Source organism: Cervus canadensis, chromosome 1, assembly GCF_019320065.1.
Source record: "Cervus canadensis isolate Bull #8, Minnesota chromosome 1, ASM1932006v1, whole genome shotgun sequence".
NCBI lineage: Eukaryota > Metazoa > Chordata > Mammalia > Artiodactyla > Cervidae > Cervus > Cervus canadensis.
Window position 1 is genome coordinate 126,575,591 of NC_057386.1, and position 16,987 is coordinate 126,592,577.

Here is a 16,987-nt window from a genome sequence, read left to right on the forward strand (position 1 = left end):
ATCGGACCATTCTGGAGGTGGCATTTTATTTTCATTTTAATGTAATTTTTATCTAGTTTTTAAAAATTTAGACCCAGGACAGCCAAAAATAAATAAATAAGTAAATTTACAGCTTTTTTGTTTTTGTTTTTGCTTTAAAATACATTATTTTATTCAATCTTTATAACAGGTGTGTGGATAACACAGTATATTGTTTTATGGTTTTTTAAAAAAAATATTGATTTGGCTGCACTGGGTCTTAGGCGCAGCACACAGAATCTTTGCTCTGCATTCAGCATGCAGGACATTTAGTTGTGGCTTGCAAACTCTTAGTTGCAGCATGTGGGATCTAGTTCCCTGACTAGTGATAGAACCTGGGCTCCCTTCATTGGGAGCATGGAGTCTTAGCCACTGGACCACCAGAGAAGTTCCTTTTAAAAAAATATTTGTGGAGGTGGCATTTGAAAGACCACCGTATCCACTTCCTCATTTAGGAACTAAGTACCAGAGTGAGGAAGTGACTGTCCAAAGTCACCCCTGAATCAGAGCCCAGAGCCCTTAGCCCCGCCCCCAACCCTGAGAGAAGCCTCACCATCCTTCACGCAACATCTATGGTTGAAGAGAGGAATTGACATAGTACAACTCAGGAGTAATTTTTAACTAGTTGGGCTCTGCTTTGTTAATTTCCGAGACAAACTGGCTTCTGTCTGTTTTGGTTACAAGTGACAGAAACTCAGTTAAGCACTAAAAATAATTTCTTGTCTCATCTCTCTGCAACTGCTGACTTTGGGCATAATTGGAAATAGGGGTCTAAACTATGTAAGCAAGATGCTCTTTTTCCCCACTCTCTTTTTCTTCCCAATTCTTGGCCCCATCTTTTCCTCACTGAGTCCATCCTTGAGCTTTTCCTGGTGGCCACTGGCACTTTCACCCCTGGCGGTCACAAGATGGCAGCACCAGATCTAGTGCTTCAAAACAACAACAACAACAAAAAGCAGAGGAAGTTCCTTGGTCCCAGCATTCCCATCAACATCCCAGTGGCTTCTCATTGGCTCCTATTCAGTCACATGACCATCCCCTGAACCAATCACTGTGGCCTTGGGTCCCTGGATCCCTGCATGAAGCCCCATCTGTATCCTTTATTATTGGAGTTAGTCAGGGACTGACACCATAGAAGGTGATTGAGAGCCTTTCCAGAAGAAAATGCATGGAAGTTGGGCAGCAAAAGCATCAGCTCTCTGCTTGATCAAATCCTATTATGATAAAATAAGGCTATTTAAAGGCTCTCAAATTTTCCTAAACTGGGGGGCAGCCCAGGCCTTTGTTCATTGATCTACCTGCATGAGCGATGACCTTGATTTCCTAGGTCCATAGGATTGACCCCATGTCTCCACGTTCTTTGAAATTTATAAAACCTTTTCACATCCGGGGTGGGGCCTGAGGGCAAAAAATAAAATTGTTTGTTTAATTGAATCAATTACTTAATATTTGAAAGCTTTATGATGATGTAAAGCACAAGTTTTATATACAGGGCACAAGAGGTTTTAATAGACTCGACTTGTGTTCCAAATTAAAACAATGTTAAATTCTTGAGTAACCCTAGCAGGGAGAAAGAAAGAAAGGAAAAAAAAGAAAAGAAAACCCCTCTTATTTCCAAATCACTACCAGTGGAATTTTAAAAATTATTTACACACTTAGCCATGAGTCCATTTATACATGATGGGTTTGGCAGGAAGGTCTGAAGCAATAATTTAAAACAGAGGTTGGGAATGTATATAAGGAACTCCCCCTCTTTTCCAAAATAAATGTACCGTCAGATCCACAAAGAGGTGACTTTTCCTAAGAAAAGACCATAACTCTGGGAGCTGGGGGTCTGGGGGTGCTGTCTGAGTTAAGCTGACAGCACAATGTGCTTACTTTCTGTGGATTCTAGAATGAAGGGAACGATGATTCCTTGTGGTACAGTGGAAAGAAAGACCAATCCCTTGTCACAGATTATTTCATTTGAATTTAGTCTGGACTTACATGCTTAGATGGAATTGTGAATACATGGCGGTGTTTTGTGGTTTGTTTGCTTAATTCACCAGTCATTATCTTTAGAACTTTTTAAAAAAATGGCTTAAGGTATGTGGAAGCGTTTTTCCAAATATTTATTTTATGTTTTATCTGGCTGCATCGGGCAGAGTCAGGCAAGACTTAGAGACTGAACACCAACAGCAACTTTTCATTGCAGTGCAGGCTCTTTGTTGCAGCGGACAGGTTCTCTAGCTGTGGCACTGGGCTCTAGAGTACACGGACTCGGTAGTTGCAGAGCATGGGCTTAGTTGCCCTGAGGTATATGGGATCTTAGTTCCCCGAACAGGGATCGAACCTGAGTCCCCTGCTTTGGAAGGTGGATTCTTAACCACTGGACCCCCAGGAAAGTCCCTCTACTGAACTTTATATTGAGTTTTGTTCTAAAATACAAAGGAGACTCCATTCTCTGCCCAAGGATGTAGACATCCCAAAGACAAAAGACTGTGTCACTGATGACTGGGCTAGGTCACCAGGTCCCTTCCAGTAAGGGAAGGGGCCAGTGTTGAATGGCTATTTGGTTATACAGAAATGGGTTGGAAAGGCTGCCAGCAGGGAAGGAAGAGACAGAACCTAGTTTCAAAGCCCCTAAAGTGTTCTTGCTGCCTCTCAGAGCGAGCATCTGTAGGGCATGCTGCCCAGGGCCCCACCTGTGCCTCTCAGCTGGCCATTGGCTCTGCTCACCTTCTAGCTGCCACTGCCTGAAACCCAGAGGTCGCTTTGCCCACCCAGCAAACTGGAAGTGCCGGGGGATCTCCACCCAGTTGGAAGCCCTCAATCAATGTCTCTGGGCAACTGATGTATAAATCCTTAGTTCCCTCCCTCCTCAGGTAGCCTAACCCTTCTTTCAAAAAAATAAAAGAACTTTTCTATTTTGGAATAACTTCTTTAGACTTACAGAAAAGTTGCCAGATAGCACAGAGAGTTCTCGTATACTCTTCACCCAGCCTCCCCTGATACTGAAATCTTACACGTTTATTCAAAGATCAAAACTAGGAAATTGATGTTGATAGGATGGGATTAACTGGACAGTAAACCTTACCCTATTTTCACAAGTTTTTCCACTAATGTCTTTTTACTGTTCCAAGATCCCTCCTGGGATCTCACAGTGCAGTGAGCTGGGGGGTCTCTTTGGTTTCTTCTAACCTGTGACAGTTTCTATCTTTTCTGGTCTGGCCTGACCTTGACATTTTTGAAGAGTTCAGGTCAGTGATTTTTGAGAATGGCCCTCGGTTTGTGTTTGTCTGAGGTTTTCCCATGTTTAAAACAGAGATACATTCACGTTTAAGTGTACTTAAAATGTGTCTCAAATTTAGAGATTTAAAATGAGATACACTTACTTTTTATTTATTTATTTATTTTTATTTTATTGGCTGCACCATGTGGCTTGGGCGATCTCAGTGCCCTGACCAGGGATCAAACTGGTGCCCCCTGCAGTAGAAGCATGGAGTCCTAACCACTGGACTGACAGGCAATTCCCTAACATGAGATTCACTTTATTTTCATTTATTTATTTTTTAAAGGATATTTATTTATTTGGCTGCTCTGGGTCTTGGTTACGGCTCACAGGATCTTAGGTTGTGGCATGCGAACTCTCAGTTGTGGTATGTATGATGTAGTTCCCTGACCAAGGATCGAGCCCCAGTCCCTTGCATTGGCAGTTCAGTGTTTCAGCCACTGGACCACCAGAGAAGTCCCGAGATACATTTTAAAGTGAAACACATTTTTGGCAAGAAAGCCAGAGGGACAGTGTTGAGTTGCTCTCTGTGGCATCATAGCTGAGGCAAATGTGATCGATAAGTCTTCCTGCTAGTGAAGTTAACCTTGATCCCTTGGTTAAAGTAGCAACGTTCTCCCTTGTAACATCACCATTTTCCCGCTGTAATGAATAATGCTACTGGGGGAAACCCTTGGAGACCTTGCAAATATCCTGTTTCTCCTCAAACTTTGGCCCAATGATTGTAGCATCCATTGGTGGGTCTTGCCTGTGGCAGTCAGGATCTGGGGAAGAACTCTAATAGCACATTATTTTCAGCCGTAAGTTGTAGGAATAGTCACACTGTGCTGTCGCTCAGACTCTTTGCGACTGACTCTGTCAGTCGTGTCAGACTCTTTGCGATCACATGGACTGGAGCCCACCAGGCTCCTCTGGGATTTCCCAGGCGAGAATACTGGAGTGGGTTGCCATGCCCTACTCTAGGGGATCTTCCCAACCTACGGATTGAACTCGGGTCTCCCGCATTGCAGGCAGATTCTTTTTCCATCTGAGCCACCAGGGAAGCTGAAGAATACTGGAGTGGGTAGCCAATCCCTTCTCCGGGGGAACTTCCTGACCCATGAATCTAACTGAAGTCTCCTGCATTGCAGGCGGATTCTTTCCCAGCAGAGCTACTCAAGAAGCCGTCACGCGAAGCTGGATCAATAAAAACCATGTCACATTACAGCGTTTTTGATGCAGCGTATTGATACAGGTTTTGATGCAGATGAGTGATGAGAAAACTTTTAGTGTTCAGACCTGTCTGGAGTTCAGATTTGTGGGTGAGGGGTTGTGAATTTGTATCTTCTTTCCCGACATTAGAAGTGAGGCTGATCTGAGAAACGCAGTAGGATTCCTGCGTTGCTGAAAACTGTCCCTCTGATCTTTGACCAGATCAAGCAGACTCTGGTACAAAATGTTGCTTCTCTGTTTCTTGGAAGCCAAGTTGTGCTTTTGGGGGGAGAAAGAGGAATGCCTTTGTGGTAGGGGATGTGGGTGAGCTGGAGAGATGCAGAACCAAAAGTTGAAAGTCATTGCGGGTTTGTCCTCCCTCCTCCCAGGGTCAGGCCAGATTCCCTGGAGCTGGTGCAACCCCCCGTCTCCCAACCACCACCACCTTTATCATCCCTCTGGATTTAAGGCATCCGAGGTACCCTAGAAAGGCCCTGTTTCCTTGGAGAGTGTCTCAGAAATGGAGAAGCGGTTTGGCAAAGAAAGGGCTACTTCACTGCAAGGAAAAATACACACCCACTGTCAGTTTTTTTTCATTTAACCCCACAGTCCTCTAAAGGGTGTGCACTGGGGACTAAAATTCATTCGGCACCATTTAGCAAAGAACGGATTTGAAACATGTAAATGGAACTTGGAAAATATAATGGAGCACAGATCCTTCTCTTGCAGAAAAGACATTTTAAATAAGAGGTCTTTCAGGTTCCCCCCTCTTGCCTCCATCTGATTTATAGGTTTGTGATTAACCATGACATTGACCAGTCAGATCCAAAGTGGACGCTGCTGGAGGTTCACCGGGGCCAGGTGGGCAATCTTGTCACAGAATCAGCAAGTCAGCGCTTGTATTCATCCCCTGCCTCAGCTGTAACAAATTGCTGTGACTTAGAGGCTTAAACCAACATGCATTTATTATCTTGCGGTTCTGGAAGTCTGAAGTCTGGAAATGGGTCTCTCTGAGCTAAAGTGGAGGTGTCAGCAGGGTTGGCTCCAAAGTTCTAGGGGAGAATCTGCCTCTTGACTCTTTCTGCTTCTAGAGCCTGTCCTGTCCCTTGGCTCATGGCCCCTTCCTCCATCTTCACAGCCAGAAATGACCATTTGAGTTTTTTCTCATGCTGCGTCCCTCTGGCCTTCTCTTCTTCCCTTTTCCATCTTTTAAGAACTCTTATGATTACAATGGGCCCAACGGGATGATCCAAAATTATGTCCTTATTGTAAAGTCAGTTGATTAGCAACCTTAATTCCGCATGTAAACCTAATTCCTCTTTGCCCTGTAACCTAACAGATTGACAGGTTTGGGGAAGTAGGCCATGGACATCTTTGGGAGGCTGCTATTCTGCCTCCCCAGGGTGGACACCACAAGTCACACAAGAGGACATGAAAGCCTTGGGCAAGGAGGTGAGAGACTCCTGTGTGCCCAGTAAAATTCACCAGAATAATAGCTAACCTTTATTAAATGCTTACCATGAACTTGACCCATTACAGACTTTATCTCATTTAATTCTGTGAAGTAGATGCAATTATTCTACCCATGTTACAGAGGAGGAAAAGCAGAGGCTTGTGAAATCAAATAAATTAGCTAATTCAGTTTTAATAGTCACATGAGGTCCATCGACAGATGAATGGATAATGATGTGGTACATATATACATGGGCTTCCCTGATAGCTCAACTGGTAAAGAATCTACCTGCAATGCAGGAGATCCCAGTTCGATTCCTGTATTCCATCTACACAATGGAATACTACTCAGTCATAAGAAAGAACAAAGTAATGCCATTTGCAGCAACATGGATGGGCCTAGAGGTTTCAGACAGAGAAAGACAAATACCAGATGACATCACTCATATAAGGAATCTAAAAAAAGTGGTACAAATGAACTTACTTAAAACAGAAATATACTCACAGATGTAGAAAACAAACCTATGGTTACCAAAGGGGAAAGGAAGGAGGGATAAATTAGGAGTTTGAGATTAACAGATACATACTACTATGTGTAAAATAGGTAAACAACAAGGACCTCTGGATAGCACAGGGAACTGTCCCCAGTATCGTCCAATAACCTATAATGGAAAAGAACATGAAAAAGAATATATATATAAATTGTAAATCGACTATGTTGTTGTTGTTCAGTTGCTAAGTCCTGTCTGACTCTTTGATGCTCCATGCACTGTAGCACACCAGGCTCCTCTGTCCTCCACTATCTCCTGGAGTTTGCTTAAATTCATGTCCACTGAGTTGGTGATGCTATCTAACCATCTCATCCTCTGCCGACCCCTTCTTTTGCTTTCTCTCTCCCAGCATCAGGGTCATTTCCAACGAGTCGGCTTTTTGCATCAGGTGGCCAAAGTGTCAGAGCTTCAGCCTCAGCAACAGTCCTTCCAATGAATATTCAGGTTTGATTTCCTTTAGGGTTGATTGGTTTGATCTCCTTGCATTCCAAGGGACTCTCAAGAGTCTTCTCCAACATCACAGTTTGAAAGCTTCAATAAAAAAAGTTACATATGGCTAGAGGCTACCATAAAGAGCAGTGCAGCTGATAAATTAAAATTAATTAAATCAAAACTGAGCATAAATTAGTTAAAGTGTGGGCTAGCCAATGTCTCAAGTGCTCCACACACAGCCCAGCCTGGTCCAAACGGTTTCCTCGCCTGCAGAAAGTTCTGCTAGGCAGCGCTGTTGGAGACAGTAAACATCTTTCTCAACATCACACAATTAGATAGTGGGAGAGTTGGGGTTTGAACGCAGTGCCTTTGACTCAAGAGAACATGAGCTTGGAACCATCATGTTAGACGGATACTCAGCGTCCACTTCTGTCATCGGGCGTTGAAATGCCTCATAAGCTGGGTACAGCTTTTCTACATCTTTGTCCATCTGCATTGAGCACCTTCTTATGAATACATGATTTCTGGTTCAAATGCATCTTGGCATTTTCATTCAGCCTTTGAATACTTGCACCTGCTTGAGTTCACTGCAGAAACCAAACTTGGGTCACCAAGACTGTTCAGCGCCCCTGTTAGCTGTGTGGCACAAACTGGGCACTGCCGTCTTTCCCTTGCCCCTTTTCTTTGTGTGTGTGTGTGTGTGTTCCAGTGCTGGATATTGTCAGCTGTTTTTATTTTTATTTATTTTGCTGCATTGTCCAGCTTACATGATCTTAGTTCCCGGACTAGGGATCAAACCCAGGCCCCAGGCAGACCACCAGGGAACTCTCCTCCCCTGCTCTTTCATTAGCCTTCCAAGGGTGGGTGGAAGACTTCCAAGGGGAAGGACGTAGAGAGCCGAGGAGGATCACATCCAAGGAAAGAACAAGTTTTTATCAATCTCCTTGCCCTGCAGTGTTGGCTACGTCAGAGGTGCTGGTCAGCTGATCTCAGTGTGGACACTCATCCAATTTTCCTCTGACTTTTTCAGTGGAAATTTGCCAAAGAAGATGACCCGTTTGACTGTAAGAATAACAACAACTTGTACTCAGAGGACACCTAGAATGTACCATGGCTCTAAGTGTGCCCATGAATAAAAGTCACCGCCTGAGGCAGAAGTTCCATCTCCAGTTTCCAGATGGAGACACTGAGCTTTTCAGCCCCTCCCTGGGGTCACAGCTAGGAGTGATGGTGTAGGATTCAAACCCAGACTGCCTAGCTTCAAGTTCTGGGCCCTTCACCCTGTGCAATTTTTCCCCTACATCTTTTTTGAAAAAATAATCAATTAATTCATTTTATTATTATTATTATTTTTTTGGTTGTGCTAGCTCTTCATTGTGGTGGCTTGTCTTGTTGCAGATCACAGGCGCTAGAACTCAGGCCTCACTAATTGTGGCAGACGGGCTTAGTTGCTCCACGGCATGTGGACTCTTCCCGGACCAGGGATTGAACCTTGTCCTCTGCATTGGCAGGTGGATTCCTATCCAGTGTACACCAGGGAAGTCTCCCACTGTGTCTTGAATGTCAACCAGAGGTCATTTTGTTTCCTTTCTCAAGTGCCTGGCACTTGTGGACGGAACCAGAGGACCAGTCTGCCTGATGTTAGCGAGAGTGCTCCCCTCTGCAGGGGAGCTGGGCTACAGAAGGCGTGGCAGGTGAGCCCAGGCCTGTCCGCTGTCTCAAGGTGCTCCCTACCCCTCCCTCCTGGGTCTCTGCTGTGGGCCCCTGGAGGTCTCTGGACAGGAGCAGCCTTGTCTGTGCCGAGCTCCAGGTTCCAGTGGAGTTGATGTGTTTCCTGAATCAAGGAGTAAAACCAGAGCTGGAAGGAATGAGAGGAACTGTGTCCCACCTAGCCCCTCATGCTCAGAGCCTTGAACAAGTGGGGACCAGATAAAGGCAGACTTCATCAGGAAGCTCCCACACTGGGCCACCCAACCCCAGGGCTCCCAAGGATGCAACTCAAATGACATGCATGTTATGGGTACCTCATGCTTCCCAGGTGGCTCAGTGGTAAAGAACCCATCTGCCAATGCAGGAGACGCAGGCTCGATCCCTGGGTGGGGAAGATCCCCTGGAGGAGAAAATGGCAACCCACTCCAGTATTCTTGCCTGGAAAATCCCATGGACAGAGGAGCCTGGTGGTCTACAGTCCATGGGGTAGCAAAGAGTCGGGCACAGCTAAGTGACTGAGCGCGCGCGTACACACACACACACATACACACACACACACACATGCCACTTTAGCCGCTGGCTTCATTACCATCCCCTGTTATCCAGGCCTCTGAGATATTTCTCTTCACTCCAAGAAAGCTCCTTTTGTGCTGCTGTGAATTCCCAACCACAAGGGCCAGTGTACAGAACAAACAAATCAGCCTGAGGCAGACAGAAGTTTCCAGAATTCCTGGCCTGGCCAGACCAGCTCCTTCCTGAGCAGTGCGGTGCATGCCACATTTCACAGTTTACAAAATGACTCTTTTTTTTTTTTTTTTAGTTTTCACAAGGACATTTTTCCAAGAAAGTTTTGAGAAAGATAAACGATGCTCCCACAGGATTTCATGGAAAATGTTCACCCAACTTTCTGAATTGCCTCTGGGAGTCCAATCGGGGCTGGCAGGTCCCTGTGGGCTGAAGGACAATTGTCCAGCCTGCAGGGGAAAGTTTCCGGCTGCCTGACAGGGACTGAAATGCATCCAGAAGGACAGAGAAAAATATTTATTTTCAGCCTCGGGCGAAAATCTTAAATTCATAAATGTGTGAATTCCAGAGTCATGGAAGCAAAGTGTAAATTATTCAGGATTGTCTGTATTCTGCGGATAGGTTGTGCAATGAGAGTGTTGAAACCAGAATGATAGGAATGAGAGAGATGCAGTTTATCTTATAAGAGTCATGCTTAAATAAATACTGGGGAGCATTCAGGGCTATTTAAAATGAGACGTGGGGTTCTACCACGCGGCCACCTGATGCTGACTCGCACTGCTGTTTCTACTTCCACTCTTGCCGTGTTTTGGCTCTGCTTCCATTTCTGGTATTTTCTTTCAGTTCATTTACTGTTCAAACAGCCCTCGATTTTCAGGTCACTTTCCATATTTAACTTTAACCCTTTCTTCCCCCATCTGTTAATCCAGAAAGCGCTTCACTATTGCGCTTTTTTCCTACTTACACTGAGCTGAATTATTTTTTTAATCTTAAAAGATGTCTTTAACCATTCAGAAATGTACAAAAATTACAAAGAATTAAGAGGAAAACAAATCCACAGGAATGGTCCAGTTCTCATATAATTCCTGCTCATATTAAAAAAGTCCTAAATTTTATAAACACTTGAAAATGCAAACAGTACAGAGAAGTGCAACATGGAAGATGAACATCTCTCCTCTTTCGTGCAGACCCTCCTTTCTTCTGCTGCTTGATTTAGCAAAATAAGACACAGGATATTCAGTTAAATGTGAATTGCACATAAACAGTATTTTTTAAAAAAATTATTTGATAGTTGTGTCATGTGAACTCTGAGTTGTGGCATGTGGGATCTAGTTCCCTGATCAAGGACGGAGCCTGTGCCCCCTTGCTTTGGGAGCACAAAATCTTAGCAACAGGACCACCAGGGAAGTCCCATAAACAACATTTTTTTTTTTTTTTAGTATAAGTATATCCTACATATTGTCTGGGACACACTTATGCTAAAATTTTTTTTGTTGATCTGAAATCCAGTTTTAACTTGGCACCCTGTCTTGTGCCTGGCAATCCTATCCCTTCCCTGCCTAGACCCTCTCTCCAATGCACATCTGTGGGGTACATCCTAGCAGTAGGATTGAGGGTCAGAATAATCTAGAATTGAGACTGGGTTGGAGAAATTTACTGGAATAAATTGAGCACTGCAGTGAGCTTCATCCTGCTCATCTTCCTGGGAAACATTTTTTTTCAAGTGCTGGCAACAGCTGGATGCTTACAACAAAAGAAACAATCAACACACTGAAAAGACAACTTATAGAGTAGGAGAAAGTATTTGCAAATCATCTATCTGATAAAGGGTTAATATCTAAAGTATCTAAAGAACTCCTACAGCTCAATAGCAAAAAAATCAAATAACCTGATTTAAAAATGGGCAAAGGTCTCAACTAGATATTTTTCCAAGGAATATATACAGATGGTCAATAGATACATGAAAAGATTTTTGCTCAGCATCACTAATCATCAAGAAAAGACAAATTAAAACCATAATGAAGAACCACCTCATACCTGTTAGGATGCCTATCCATAAATGTTGGTGAGGATGTGGATAAAAGGGAACCTTTGTGCATGGCTTCCCTCATAGCTCAGTTTGTAAAGAATGCCTGCAATGAAGGAGACCCCAGTTTGATTCCTGGGTCGGGAAGATCCACTGGAGAAGGAAAAGGCTACCCACTCCAGTATTCTTGGGCTTCCCTTGTGGCTCAGCTGGTAAAGAATCTGCCTACAATGTGGAAGACCTGGGTTTGATCCCTGGATTGAGAAGATCCCCTGGAGAAGGGAAAGGCTACCCACTCTAGCATTCTCTCCTGGAGAATTCCATGGACTATACAGTCCATGTTGCAAAGAGTCAGACAGGACTGAGCGACTTTCACTTTCACTTTGTGCATTGTAGGTAGGAATGTAAATTTGTAAAGCCACTATGGAAAACAGTGTAGAGTTTCCTCAAAATATTTAAAATAGAACTACCATACGATCCAGCAATCCCACTTCTGGGTATATAGCCAAAGGAGTTGAAATCAGTATCTCAAAGATGCAGCGTTATTCTTATTATATGCTCATGGCAGCATTATTCACAGTAGCCAAGACATGAAAGCAACCTAAATGTCCACTGACAGAAGACTGAATAAAGAAACTGTGGCTTGTAATTCGATGAAATTGTATTCAGCCATGAAAAAGGAGGAAATCCTGCCATTTGTGACAACATGGATGAACTTGGAGGCTGTTACCCTAAATGAAACAAGCCAGGTATAGAAGGGCAAATACTGCATAAAAGAATTGAACTCAGAAGCAGATGGTAGACTAGGGTTGGCCAGGGGCTGAGGGGAGGAGGAAACAGGAAAGATCTGTCAAACGGCACAGAGTTTCAATTATACAAAAGGAATATTAATTCCTGAAGACTTCCTGTACACCACAGTACCTGTAGTTAGCAATACTGATTTGTAGGTTTAAACCTTGGTTAAGAGGATAAGTTTAATAACTGTTGTTACCACACCCCAAAATAAAAGAGCAGGAAGACACTTCTGTAAGTGATGGATATGTTTATGGCATCTAATTGTGGAGATAGTTTCAAGGGTGTATATTTATTTCTAAACTCATCGAGAGCTGATGTGAAGATCAACAGTTTTTTGTTTTTGTTTTTTTTTAAGGGGGTGGGGACTTCCCTGGTGGTCTAGGGGTTAAGAATCCTCCTTCCAGTCCCGGAGACTTGGGTTGAACTCTGGATGGGGAACTAAGATCCACATGCTGAAGGACAACTAAGCATGTGCTCGGCAACTGAAGACCCTGCATGCCGCAGCGAAGATCCTGCATGCTGCAACTGGGACCTGACACAGCCAATAAGTAAATAAACATTAAAAAAGTTAAAAAGGGGGTGGATCATATTTAAGTGAGTGAGTAGACCAGGAAGATAATGAGTCACAAGATGGCAGTGTTTTAGGAAATGGATTTTATTTGGAGTCTAAGGTTTGAATGATATGGAACATATGTGTGTGCTAAGTCACTTCAGTGGTCTGACTCTTTGCAACCCCGTGGGACTGTAGCCTGCCAGGCTCCTCTGTCCACGGGATGCCTCCAGGCAAGAATACTGGAGTCGGTTGCCATGCTCTACTCCAGGGGATCTTCCCGACCCAGGGATCAAAACTGCATCTCCTGTGGCTCCTGCATTGCAGGCAGACTCTTTACCACTGAGCCACCAGAGAAGCCCTTGAATGATATTGGCCACACTGAATTCATGTAATGACTGGCTCTCACTGAATCTCATCTCAAAATGTAAGATTTATTAGCATTTGAAGAGCTGATGTATTTAAAATTCTCATCAGTCCTGGGATTTGATCATGCTGGTTTAGTGACCCGGGAAGCAGCATCTCTTTTCCATCTTCTCAGTTTCCTCCCAATCTCTGGATAATCTCTAGGTCCTTTCTGGATGTTGGGCAGAAACTGCATGTCATTATCATCCCATTTGATCCAGTGTTCTCACACCTGCTCCTCCAGGGGCAGGTCTGGTGTGTGTATTTACACACCTTCCACTGTTTGTTTTCAGATCAAATATGTGCGAAGGAAGCAAAGGCCATTCCTTGTTTGCTTTGCCTTGTGAAGCCCGGTCAGGTGATGGGCTGGACTCAGCACCTAAATACACTCAGTGACCCCACCTCACCCTCCCTTCCCCAGGACCCACCAAGAACCCTTGGCCCCTTAACCATGCTTTTCAAACTTTCTCAGTAATCACAGTCCGTTTCAATATTCCAATCCATTACACTCACACACATGTACGGAGGTGAGAGTCAAAATATTTAACATCTGGTGGGGCCAAGAGGCTGACCCATCAGAATTTGGTCTTAAAGTGGAGCCAGGCCTTGGAAACCCCCTGCTGTGCCAGAAGTTAACCCTTTTGTTGCTGAATCTGAAAGGGGTTGTGGGGAGAGAGTATCCCAGGGCAGCAGGAGGAGGACATAGTCAGGCAACAGTTGTCCCCCAACCAGTAGAAATGCATTTGAGTATTTTAACAATGGGTATAGTTGTAATGCCAAATGCCAGCTGAATCTCAGCTTTGCGTATGTATACATACCTGAAACAAAAGTTCCATAAAGCAATACTTACCTTTTCTGCTGTGATACTCTCTGATGTTGTTCTGTTTCATTCTGTTTTGTTCCACTTCACCCCAGCCCATTCTTTTGGTTAAAAAAGTGCTGACCCAGAGCTTCTAAACTGATTTCACAACCCACTGATTGCTTGGGACCCACAGTTTGGAACACTTCTCTTTTCTGGTAGCTCTTAAATGTCTTCATGCCTAAGAAATAGCTGGGAAGTGTGTTACAAATGTAGATTCCCCATTCAAACCCTGCTGGGCTGCAGCCTTCATTTCAGAAGTCCTTCAAGTCCCCTAAGTGATGCTGATGAGGGTGGTTTAAGAACCATTCTTGCAGAAACACATGTCCACCCTGGGATGTGAAACACAGACACACAGACATACATACATACATCCTTTTCTGGATTCTCTGTGTTTTTCTATTTATCTATGTGTCCAATCTGCATTGAAGGAGGGAAGATATTTTTAGTTGCAAACAAAGAAAACTCAATTGAAAGTGGTTAAAACAATGCAATGGATTTATTGACTTATACTTGAGAGGTCCGGGGCTTCCAGCAAGGCAGGATCTCACAACCCAGATGACATAGTAAGGACCCACTTTCTCTCTCTGCATTTATCTGCTCTGCTTTCTTTGTCTTGGTGCCACCTTGGTCTGAATCCAGGAGCTACAAGATTACATGCTTCCTTGGTCATATCCAACAGGAAAACGAGAGTCTATGTAAACAGGCCCTCTGGAATTAGGCTAAGTTGTCCTTCTTTGATCTGATTTAAACACAGCATCGGGGTAGGAGAATGGAACATGGCTTATGCCAATCAGACTCCATTCTAGAGCTGAGGATGAAGTCGGTCCCACATAAACCCTGGCTATTCAGGATGCTCTTTGGGAAGGGGAGGTTAGATGCTCCGGATTGCAAAGAGTCAACAATTGCACCTCCATTTACTGAGACCATACCTCTTTTAAAGAAAACTTTTTAGCCATACATATGCATGTATCCATTCTCTCCCAAATTCCCCTCCCATCCAGGCCACCACATAACTTTGGGCAGAGTTTCATGTGCTACATACAGTAGGTCCTTTTTGATATCCATTTTAAACATAGCAGTATGTACATGAGACCACATCTTTTTGATGATTACAGCTTTGTAGTATGTTTTACCATCTTGTTACTATCTTTTACACAATTTCATGGTTTTTCACTTTAGATGAATTTTAACATCAGCCTTTCAGTTATATTAGGAGGTTTCTTGGAATTGCATTGAAGTTCTGGATTAAAGTGGGGGTAAAATCAGCATCTTTATAATGTTGAGCCTTTTAACCCAAAGAATAAGATAAGACTTTCCATTATTCAGGTCTACTCATATTCTCCAGTGAAGATTTATAGGTGTTCTCACATTGGTTTTGGGCATTTCTTCTAACTTTATGCCTCAGTATTCTCTGATTTTGTTTTTCACACAGATGGAACTTTTGGCCCCCCGATATTGTGTAATTGGTTGAGGCTGTCATAAAGGGAAGTTGTTGATGTTTGTGTATTTATCTTGTATCTGGCCACCCTACCAATGCTTCTTAGTCATAACACTTTTCTCAGCTGGTTCTGCTCATGGGAATCTTTGCCCCCTTTCTCTCCTCAGATGTGCTATAGTTTGGCTCCCTCTCTCCTCCCAGGAGTCACAAGTAGTTTCTTTTATTTTTAAGGTGACATTTAAAAAATTTAAATTTATTGGCCTTGCTGGGTCTTCATTGATGCACCCGTGCTCTCTCTGGCTGCAGTGAGCAGGGGCTCCTCTCTAGCTCAGTGCAGTCTTCTTGTTGAGTGGCTTCTCTTGCTGCAGGGCACAGGCACAGAAGTTGTGGTGCATGGGCTTAGCTGTCCTGCAGCAAGTGGGATCTTCCTGGACCAGGGATCGAACCCATATCCCCTGCACTGGCAGGCTAATTTCTAACCGCTGGACCACCAGGGAAGTCCCACACATGGTTTCTTTAGTTCCCTCCACATCATCTTAGAGCTTGTTCCACTTTACTTTCCCTGTTTCATCCCACACCATCCACTCCCTACCAGAACCTCTCTATTCCACGAGTCAAAACCATATTCAGCATCTTCAGATTTCATGGGTAGTGTGAAGTGCACATTTTCCCCTAAACCTCTCTTAATATATAAAATTCTTTGTGGGATACCACTGAGGACTATTATTTACAAGCTGCCAAACTTTGGGTAATAATTGTTCTCATACTTGGCATCCAGTTTAACTGCCTAATGGGGCCAGTGGAAATACCACTGTGTGTCTGGAGAGAGGAGCTCTTTCAGAGGTTGGGGGAGGTTGTGATTTGGCCCTCCTTGTTAAAGCTCCAATAAAAATTTTCCTGCCACTGCTTTTAGAGATAGAGAAGCAAGTGTTTCATCCCCAAACTATTGGATTTTTTTAATTACATGTTTTACTCTCTGCAATAGGTCGTGTAGCATAAAACAGGTACTTAGTTGCAGAAGTTCAAGTAATGTAAAGGTGTTAATAATTCCCTCTTACAAGTAATGTAAGATGTTAATAATAGCCACCCAGGTAACAAGTAGTAACAGTTTGGTGTGTGTCCTTCTATACCGTGTTTGTACTTATGAGCTTGTTTAGCATGTTTTTTTTTTAATCAAAGTATAGTTAATTTACACTATTGTGTTAGTTTCAGGTATACACACACTGATTCAGTTATACATATATGTGTAGATCTATATTGTTTTTTCAATTCTTTTTCCCTTATAGTTTATTACAAGATATTGAGTATAGTTCCTTGTGCTATACAGTAAATCCTTGTTGTTTATCTGTTTTATATATGATAATGTATATCTGTTAATTTATTCCTTTCCTCCTTCCCCCTTGATAAATATAAGTTTGTTTGCTATGTCTGTGAGTCTATTTTTGTTTTGTAAAGAAGTTCATTTGTCCTATTTTTTAGATTCTGCATATGTGATATCATATAAAACTTCTTTATCTAACTTACTTCACTTATTATGATCATCTCCAGCTCCATCCATTATTGGTTTCAATTTTTAAAAAAACAAATTTGTTGTTGTTCGGTTGCTCAGTCATGTCTGACTCTTTGTGACCCCATGACTGTAGACGTCTCTGTTCTTCACCATCTCCCGGAGCTTGCTCAAACTCATGTCCATTGAGTCGGTGATGCCATCGTATCATCTCATCGTCTGTCGTCCCCTTCTCCTCCTGCCTTCAATCTTTC

The 16,987-nt window shown here is 43.3% G+C and overlaps 1 long non-coding RNA gene across 1 annotated transcript in view; it reads left to right on the forward strand.

The window, feature by feature from the left end:
• LOC122424569 overlaps positions 1–16,987 on the forward strand; it is a 207,997-nt gene that overhangs the window by 56,244 nt on the left and 134,766 nt on the right. The gene's annotated exons all lie outside the window — the stretch shown is intronic.